Here is a 9411-nt window from a genome sequence, read left to right as displayed (position 1 = left end):
GAAATTCAGTGACAATGTAGTGTCAAGCAAGACTTGGCATCTTTTAGATGATTTCCAAGCATTCAGGAAGTCAATTCCCTGACAGAAAGTAAACTCTGTTCACCCCCTATTAGGGTAAGTCCCTGAAACCAGAAGCCTTTCAGTAGTCAAGTTCATGGACAAAATTACACTTTAGGGTCATACTGTTCCATACACCCTAAGTACAAATGGATGGATGCTAGGAAAAAGCTTCTCAGCTGGCTTATTTCATGTTTCTCTCAATCCAGTCTTTGAAAGGCAACACCTTTGTGAAGGCTGTGTATAGGCTATTGCCACATATCTTGTCATAACTCCAGCTGACCAGTCCTACCACATGCCAAATGGCCTGGGAAGGACAAAGAAACAATGTCCCTTGTCTCTGCAGTGCAGATGTCAGAAGGAGTACTGGGGTCCTTGCTGGCACAGAACATGTTGTCAGTGACACTAACTGGAATGCCATGGTCTTCATGTAACAACATGAAGCACTGAGTCTACCACCCTGACCATTTCATAATGTAGGGTGTCATTCTTAAAGCCAAGGCTCCTCTCATCAGCCAAGATATTCCAGCCAGTCACAGTGATGTGTGATTCCTGAAAAGAGGTACTGAGGTCCCGAGTGGTAGCCAGGCAGATGAGTCGGACACGGGTACTGATGTGGCCCTTGTCTAGGAGCTTCAGGATGGTAACATCAGTGTCAAGCAGGATAGGGTCATAGTTGGGGTGCAGAATGATAGTGGAAATCCATAAATTCTGGATTGTTTTCTCATCCCGATCATCATCCCTGTAGAATTTTCCCAAGGCTACCTTGAAGTCTGCTGTCTTGATGATGGTGACTTTCCCTAGCTCAGTCACACAGTGGGCAGCTACAACCACAGAATGCTCATTCACCAGGGCACCACTGCAGACCAAGAACCACGCACCTTTGTGCAAACCACCGTCATGTACACCACTGGTCCTCCGATAGATGGCTGTCTGCCATGGTCAACAGGTCCCCTGGGTCTTTGGAGAAGCAACACTCTCAATTTTTCCACAGATTGGGATACAATATGGGGCCTGCCCACTCCACTTCCCAGGTCTCAGGCATGTCCTCCTGCTGCTTCACAAGCAGCAGTAGAAGGGTGAGATTCATTCATACAGGATCTGGGTGTGCAAATGTTGGTATCCAGAGGACAGGTCTCCAAATGGAAGGACTAGCTTTTTGGTAGAGACATCCACAGTTTCTGCTTGCTGAAAGCCATGAAATAAAGCTCGTGTAATGGTGTCTCCCTTTTGGTCACTGAAGTTGATATTTGTTTCAGAAAGCTGCAGAATCTAAGAATACCCCCACCTCAGCAACTTGAAAGGCCAATTTCTTTTTTTAATTTTACTTTTTACTTATTCACTTTATGTCCCAATCACTGCCCACCTCTCTGTTACCCTCTCTCACAACCTTCACCATTTCTAAACCTACCTAAATCTTGTTAGGCTACACCCACCACTAAGATTGTGGACAGAAACAATTTATAAGTTCCACCAGTAATCTCCATACAAAGTTATTGCCTAGCAGCTCCTTCTAAGATTAAAACATTCCATCTTCCAGAAGCTCATTAAGACATGAACAACTCAAACTGCTTCAGAAAGTTCATGAAACTGATCAGATTCATCAGTCTTCCTCCCCAAGATATATAGGCAGTGAAGACTACTGCGAACGAATCTCTCAGTAGTCTCTTGGACAAACCAAGCTGCAAAGAAGATTCTGAGAACAGACCAGCTTAGAGACCAGCCAAACCACCTAGAAGAAACAAATACAAAACAAGTGGACTGAAAAAGTCTCAGAACAACTAGCCTCCTGGAAATGACACTCCAGAATGAGATGAATTGTCTGCATGGATGTATAGTGTGCTACACACAGGTTTCCAATTTTGGCGATGTTACACAGGCTCATGTAGGCTTTGATAATACAACTGTCTTTGAGTCATTTCTTCTCCTGTTAAGTAAACCTCTCACCCACATTCCTGTAAGTGACCCTGTATGTGTTTCAGCTCTGACGGGAAAAATATCTCCAAAGTGAGTGTTATAGCTCTGAGAGGAAATATTTCTCCAAAGCAAATGTTACAGCTCTGAGTGGATTGTTTTCCCCCAATGCACATGTTACACCTCTGAAGGAGAAGGTATCTTGGCAGTTAGGCACCAAAGAATGCAACAAACTCACACCACACAACAAACCTCACACAAGAGATTTATTGGAAGGGAAAAATCCAGAAGAGTAGCTGTTTCTGCTTGGGTGAACAGGAAATTTGAGCAACAGACTAGCTTATACAGGGTTTCTTGGAAGTGGGTTATTCCAGGGTGAAAATTTCCAGCACAGGTAACTTAGTTAGGGTTTCTATTACTGAGAAAAGATTCCATGACTCTTATAGAGGAAAACATTTAATTAGGGATGAGTTACCATTTTAGAGGTTTAGTCCATTATCTTTATGGCAGAAACCATAGCAACATGCTCACAGACATGGTATTGGAGAAAGAACTAAGAGTTCTACATTTGATCTGCAGATCATGTTGAGCTTCTGAAGTCTCAAGCTTTCCTCAAATGACACACCTCCTCCAACAAAGCCAAACCAAAAAAAAAAAAAAAAAAAAACCACATCTCTTAATTCTGCCATTCCCTGTGGACCTATGGGGGTTATTTTATTCAAATTACCACAGTAGGGATTGGTAAGATTTCAAGCTGAGGGATTGGAGAGGTTTCAAGAGGGACTGGTGGGGTTTTTAGCTCAGAGATTGGGGAGATTTGGTAGGTTTTTAAACCCAGCAGTGGGATCAGATCTTTTACCCTACAAACGCCAGTGAAATCCATTGGTTTACCAAGTTGGTCTTTCTTTGGTGGTACCTCTGTTTTGTCTTTAGTTCCTTAGCTCTGGTGAGTAAATGTGTATTGTATCTCTCTAGGAAAATAATTGGCAAACAACAACAGTGAAGACTTGAGAAGCACTGTTCTTTGTCTACGATTCCTAAATTAGAGTATGGAACATTCACTTAAAAGAAAAAGCTTATTGTTTTATGCCATTTTTGATGAATATAAGAAATTGAATATTATAGCTTGGGATTTATCATTCATAAATGGTAGAGCTCAGTGTAAAACATATGTTTAGTTTTTAAAGTAGTACATTTCAAAAATATTAAATTTTACACAAAGTAGAAATATTGCTCACTCCTAGAAAAGTAGTTGATAGTTAGAAAATTATCTAACTTGTAGAAATTGCTAAAGGCACCTTCCCAGATGCTCAGCTATATTAAACTACTGTTTGAACATATGTAGCCACTTGCCCCATTTATTTTACTTAGAGATTTGTAGCAAAGTTGTATCTTATATTAAAATATACAGGAGCTCACCGAGGAGATGAGTGTGAAATATATATGAAATTTGAACCCAATGAATAAGACTTCAAAAGAATTTTGTGCTGTTTCCCCAGATCCACCTACCTCCACAATCTTCCCCACAAAGAAATTCCATTCTCTTTTGTTAGCAGACCTAGATAAAAATGTCTTAAGAAATATTTACTCTACTTGAACTCTTCCCTACCCAGAAGGCTGTCCAAGTCCCCATTTCCTCTCCTCTCAGTTACCCACTCACAGGTAAGCTTCCATTAAATGTCCTGAAGTGCTATTTGCAGACATCACATGGCACAGTCTAATGAAGTACATTGCTACATTTGAAAACTATGAAGTCTTATCAAAAAATTTACTTGGTTATTTGGTTGTGAATTTAAATTTCATTCACATATAAAACAGCTGAGAATTCATACACTAAGAAGAACTTGGCTTCCCAGAAGGACTGGCATGTTCCTTTCAGAACATATAAAGTATTACACATACATACACACACACACACACACACACGTGTGTGTGTATGTCAAACTATTTTACAAGTACATACACACAAGAGTCCTTCATTGTCCTCATCTCACACTGCCACTTGCAAAGAACAAAGACAGCAATTATGGCTGAAGGACCCTGGAAGGATTATTTGGTCTTACCAGTAGAACACTGGTTTTAAGATAGCTGGAGATCCAACAGGTGTCCATTGCCTGTGTAGGGACAGCACATATCTCGCCACGCCCCCAGATTCCAGACTCCTGACACACATTCTACATCTCCATTAACCTGTGCCTTGTAGTCACATTTGGCTAAGCAGCGCCTCCCAGAGAGGTTTGTGTCACCATCCACACACAGGTAGAGGACGTGACTACAGGCTTCAGCCTCAAGAGATTTTCATATTAATAAGTTACCTAAAGGCCAGAGGGCGTAGCTAAATTAAGTGACTCTCCTCTTTTCCCCTCCCTATTTAAGTCAGGCCCGCCCTGGCTTCATGGGGTGGGGGGGCAGGTGCACATCTAGACCATCTATCACACACCATGAACAATAAAGCTTTGGAACCCGTGGACTTTCTCGTGTTATCGGGACCTGCTGTCATGGAAAGCCACCTGGGTTTCCGCCGTGGGACCTGCAGATGTCCAAGTGCCTCTAACAGCCCTGAGGACCTGAAGGATGCTCACGTAACTCAAGACACTTAGTAGACTATGGCTGCCACCAGAGCCTGTACACCTAGTATCCATTCCTCAGGAACTACAGTGCCAGCGTCAGCCTCAGATACTGATTAATCCATACCAATTAGCACTTGATGCTCTCCTGAGCACCTAAAGTCTTGAGCTGTTAACAAATTACCTGTGAAGTTTAAATGAGGCCCATAGGAGTACTTGTTCTCAACCTGTGGGTCATGACCCATTTTGTGGTTCCATATCAGATACCCTGCATATTAGATATTTACATTATGATTCATAACAGTAGCAAAATTATAGTTATGAAGTAGCAACAAAACAATTTTAGGGTTATGGGGTCACAGCATAAGCAGCTGTATTAAAGGTCTGCAGCATTAGGAAGGTTGAGAAACCCTGCCTTAGGGTATCAGCTTTCCACTCTGATATTCAATCCTGGGTATCTTTGTCTCCCTATTTCACTTACTACTTCTACCCTGCTCCCCTTCTCCACCCTTCCCACGACCATTGAAGAATATATAGACCTTGAAAGGAAGTAAGTCACCAGAAGAAAGAGCAGAGGAGAAATTACAGCAACACACACATATAAAGAAAAAGCCAAGAGAATTTCAGAAAGAAGATCTTTTAATTTAATGTGTTTTATTTTACTTTCTATTCCATGACCAAAAGCAAGTTGAAGAGGAAAAGTTTTATTTGATCAGAAGTCAGGACAAGAACTCTAGTCAGTATCCTAAGGCAGGCTGAAGGAGAAATCATGAAGGAACACCGCATGCTAGCCATGCTTTTCATGGCATGCTCACCTTGCTTTTTCTTACAACCCATAACCCAGGGCAGACACCTCCTACAGTGAGCTCAGCCCTCCTGCATAAATCATTAATCAAGAAAACGCCCCATAGACTGGCCCAAAGTTTCTCATAGAAGCTTCCTCTTCCAAGATACATCTAGGTTTGTAGCAGATTGACAAAAACTAAACAGCATATCAGCCACAAAATACCTTATTTTTAACCTCTGGATTACATAATTTAGATTGAGTGGGATTTCTGAGCCCACACCTATGAGAATTCTAACATGTACTAAGACCTCTGAGAAATGTCTCTCATTTTACGGAGTTAATGCCATAGTATGTTGCCTAATACTGTCCTCTGCAGTTCTCTTGACACTAGTATCAGACTGACTTTGAATTTGGTACCACTCACTAACTCTATGACCATTCAAAAATTATTTGACATCCTTAAATTATAGTTACTTAACTGTAAAACAGTGGCTGGCTGTACACTCATGAACAAGCAGATCACCCTAATGAAACTCAACAGGTTTTCTGTTTTGCTTTGTTTTGTTTTAAGAAAAGAGTTGAAAAGAAGACATTTTAGGAGGCCCAAGGTAAACTGCAGAGGGAGAGTGGATATGACTGAACTACAATGTATATGTGTAAGAAATTTTTTTTTTATTAAAAAAGTAACTTTAATTCACATGCATGTATACTTTACATACAGAGGTTCTAAACATTTATCTGTGAATTTATCAAATATTTTAGGGAGAAAAATAAAAATGTCTTTTTCTACCACAAATGTCTCCAGCACAGAAAATGGCATGATTTTCTTATCTCATAGTATGAAGATAATCTAAATTGGAAAATCAAAATTTTACAAGTTGTAAAAAATATAGAATGATCTGTCATGACCATAGATATTGTGGTCCTAAATAAAATACTTGGAATCCAAAACTTTGCACAGAGTAAAAGTGATAGTACTTCATGACTATACTCCATTTCAGGGTATTTAAGTATGGTTTATAACATATGAAGGTTACAGTTTGTCACATAAGTCTAAGAAGCAGAGTCCTATAATTATTTCACTTGATACAGAAGGTTCATTTGCTACAATTTAGTGTCTAGTTATACTTTTTTTATTACAATTTATTTTTTCTCAAATCGTAGTTCATTCACACAAGGGTTATAAACACAGAAAGGCAGGATGTGGGGAAGGGAATGACACTGGAGTGTGGGTGTTCAGGGGGAATACAGATATCTTCAGAACCTGGTATCGGCTGGGTGAAGGTTCAGGGGACAAGTCACTATGACTCTGCCTATGACTCACTTGTCCTTATCTAAGTTGATATTGTCTGCCAAGGCTACCTATTTACAAGGTCTATGACTACTCAGGCTTGTAAATTTCCACAAAAGCTGCCTGTTTACATTAGCTTATAGCCATCTGTTTCAATGTTTTTCCACAGAGACCCAAGACTTGGTGTTAGTATACATGTATGACAAGCCTATTGCTGATTTTAGGCCTATGGATAATTTTCAGCCTACAGTGTGTAAACAGAGCTGCCCCTGACATCTGCTCCCTTCTCTAAGTATAGAAGGGCTGTGGCAATTCTAAACTTGCGAAGGCGGGGATAGAGGCCTGACCTCCAGTATTTGAAGGGGACCTTGTAATGGCTCCAGTCCCCCTGTCGTTGTCCAGTGAGGCATGAGGGCCATACCCATCCCAATGTCTTTTTCCTGGAGAGGGATACTTTTGACATCAACCCCTATACAGTCAGGCTTGTCCCTCAGGGAACCCAGATAGATATTTTTATCTTTTATTTATATTCCCTTGTAGTGTTTAGCCTCGCAGCCTAAGCAAGAATTCAGATCACCTGACAGAGGGGGTTCTGGGTGGCCCCTCTCTGCTTGGTATAGGGGCAGAAGTCACCCCTTTTAGGTTGGGTGGAGATGGGTTTTGGAAACGCCCTGTATAAAGTAACAACCTCATCTTAAGTCTCGTGGTCCTCCATAGCTAACTTATGATAATGTATCTGAGTAGGTTTTGTTACCAAATTATTTATCTGTTGTATCATAGAGTTAGCCTGCCTATTTGAGGGCCAGGGGCCAGCAGAAAAAAAGCAAAAAGAACCCAAATAATGGTCCCAATATGGGAAGAAATAGGGTTGACAACCTTGGAGAGGCTGAAAACCAATTCTTGTACCAGCATTCATCTGTCTCTCTCTCTCTCTGATTTTTCTTAGGGCCTTCACTACCTATTTCATGCTCTCTTTAACCTTCCTTGTCTTGTCTATGTAAAGGCAACCTTCTTCTTTAAGGGCTGTACACAGTCAAGAGCTGTACACAGCCTTTTCTATTGTAATAGAGTAAATCAAGTCCCATAAGGATCTTTGCGATTTTAGGAGGTCTCTTCAGACAGTGAAACGAGGGATTTCTTCAGCTTAGTGATGTCAATCTCTAGCTGTTTGATGTTCTTGTCAGTGGCCCTTCAAAGGTCTGAGTAGTATAAGTTCGGAGGCCAGCATCTGGATTAGAACTTCTAACAGCGACATCACACGGGTGATTCATTTTTACCTGGAAAGGAAAAAGAAGGGAATTCTCAGGGAGATTTCTCTTCCCTGGATGTAAATTGTTATTCATCGTATTTATGGTTGGGCCTGGCTTTGTGGGGGTATCTATTTTTTTCATTAATCTTTTTGGTAGCCAGTTAGCTGTGCCTTCTGTGGTATCAGACAGGTATATCAATCCTCAGCCCCATAAGGGAACTGGGTCTGGGCCATTCCCTTTAAGGGTAAGAGGGTCCTTCCCCATATCTGTGGCAAAGTTTTGTTGGTCTTGGTGGTGCCAGAGGCAGTCAGCAGCAGATTTGCCATGAGCTTTCAGCTTTAGAGAGATAAAAGTGAACAAGGTATGATGGAGAGTATTTCATGGGGACTCCTTCTGCGGGGGTACCGTTCCCCCTCTTTTGTTTTTAAAGCCAATTTTTCAGAGTTCTTGTAAAATCAGGGCAGAAGCACCAACAATTGCTCCTTCCACACTCAAAGAGTCATGAAGACCCTATTTAAGGATATATAAATCTATATTAATAAACTTTTGTCAACGGACTGTTATAGCACCGCTGACAACTAATCAGACTATATAATATATCGATTAGAAATAGCTTCTTCTACTTTTTGTGAGATTACCTCTCTTTTGTCAGTTAATTGTTGAGGAAAATTAGGATTTACATCTCTCTTGAGAATATTGAACAGAGACTTAAATTCTTTTGTGGAGAGCTTAAAATGGGATCTTAGCCAATTAGCGACTCCCAGAAACTTTTGAAAATAATTTAAAATAAGTAAACTCTCTCCCTCTCTTTTTTTTAGACCCTTTATCTGTGTTTTTTTTTTTATTATTGGATATTGTATGTATTTACCTTTCAATGTTTTCTCCTCTCCCATTCTCCCCCAAAACCCCTTATCCCATACTGCCTCTTTCTAATTTTTGTGAGGGTGTGCTCCAAACATCCTCCCAGTCCCATCTCCCTGCTCCCGAATTCCCACACAGTAGGGGATCCAAACTTTTGGGGACCATGGCCCTCCACTTTCACTGATGACTAGGGATGCTGAACACTTCTTTAGGTGCTTCTCAACCATTCGAGCTTCCTCAGTTCAGAATTCTTTGTTCAGCTCTGTGCTCCATTTTTTTAATAGGGTTCTTTGATTGTCTAGAGTCTAATTTCTTCAGTTCTTTGTATACCTTGGATATTAGTCCTTTATCGGATGTAGGGTTGGTGAAGATCTTTTCCCAATCTGTTGGTTGCTGCTCTGTCCTGTTGACTGTGTCCTTTGCTTTACAGAAGCTTTGCAGTTTTATGAGGTCCCATTTGTCAATTCTTGGTCTTAGAGCACAGGCCATTGGTGTTCTGTTCAGGAACTTATCTCCTGTGCCTATGTGTTCCAGGCTTTTCCCCAGTTTCTCTTCTATTAGTTTCAGTGTGGCTGGTTTTAGGTGGAGGTCCTTGATCCACTTGGAATTGAGCTTTGTACAAGGACATAAGTATGGATCAATTTGCATTTTTCTACATGTTGACCACCAGTTGGACCAGCACCA

The 9411-nt window shown here is 40.9% G+C and overlaps 1 pseudogene; it reads right to left on the bottom strand.

The window, feature by feature from the left end:
- Positions 1-241: 241 nt before the first annotated feature.
- On the bottom strand, positions 242-4783 carry LOC114639125 (annotated as a pseudogene).
- Positions 4784-9411: the final 4628 nt, after the last annotated feature.

This window comes from Grammomys surdaster, unplaced genomic scaffold (genome assembly GCF_004785775.1).
Source record: "Grammomys surdaster isolate TR1022 unplaced genomic scaffold, NIH_TR_1.0 125679, whole genome shotgun sequence".
Classification (NCBI taxonomy): Eukaryota; Metazoa; Chordata; class Mammalia; order Rodentia; family Muridae; genus Grammomys; species Grammomys surdaster.
This window is presented reverse-complemented; position numbering and strand designations above follow the sequence as displayed.